Consider the following 856-nt stretch of genomic DNA (forward strand, 5'->3'; position numbering starts at 1 on the left):
AGTGGGGGGCATTTTATGATATGCTAACTGCAAACTAAATGGTTAGGAAAATCAGTAGTATAAATCAGACTAACTTTGCAAATCAGAAACCTAAATATCACTGACTGAGAGTAGGAGAGAAGAGACATCCAACCACAAAAGAGAGTCAATTATTTGTTTTGCTTTTTTCCTGTTTAAATCCACAGCAGATTAGATGGTGTTCACAAACACTGGAGATGACTATTTACTTTGCTTAGTTCAATAATCCAAAGGCTAAGGTCTTCTGGAAATATTCTCACAGACACACATTTAATGTTTATCTCACTGAGCATCACTTAACCCAAACAAATATACCATCATAGTTATAAATGAATTCGTGAATATATATGTAAAATATTTAGCAAAACATTAGCAAACTAAATTTTAAATAGATGAAATAAATACATGGTGCTCACTTTGGCGACACATATATTAAAATTAGAACAATACAGAGAAGATCATCATGGCATTAAGAAAGGATGAGACACAAATTCATGAAGTGTTCCAAATTTTTTGCAAGTAAATGGATAAAACTCAAAAAATCTTATTGAATGAGATAACACAGACCCAGAAAGTCAAATATTACATGTTCTTTCATTGGAGGCTGTTAGCTCCAAATCTTCAGATGAAAGCATATATCCAGGAGTAATTTCAGGAACCAAGAAAGTAAAAAGGACAATTATAAAGGTGAAGTATGGGGAAGCAACAGAGAAGGAAAAAACATGGTACAAGTGATCAAATTGTTTCCCATCAAAATGGGAAAAAAGTTAATTCTAACTAGGGAGGGGAGGGGGATATTAACAGAGAAGATAGGAAGGCAAAATAACACTAACAACGT

At 33.2% G+C, this 856-nt stretch overlaps 1 non-coding gene across 1 annotated transcript; it reads left to right on the forward strand.

The window, feature by feature from the left end:
- The first annotated feature begins 426 nt into the window (after positions 1–426).
- Positions 427–532, forward strand: LOC121137927. The gene has a single exon (XR_005875194.1). It is a non-coding gene; the product is annotated as a U6 spliceosomal RNA (small nuclear RNA).
- The last annotated feature ends 324 nt before the right edge of the window (positions 533–856 follow it).

The sequence above is a fragment of the Mesocricetus auratus genome, unplaced genomic scaffold, assembly GCF_017639785.1.
Source record: "Mesocricetus auratus isolate SY011 unplaced genomic scaffold, BCM_Maur_2.0 Super-Scaffold_100714, whole genome shotgun sequence".
Taxonomy (NCBI): Eukaryota; Metazoa; Chordata; class Mammalia; order Rodentia; family Cricetidae; genus Mesocricetus; species Mesocricetus auratus.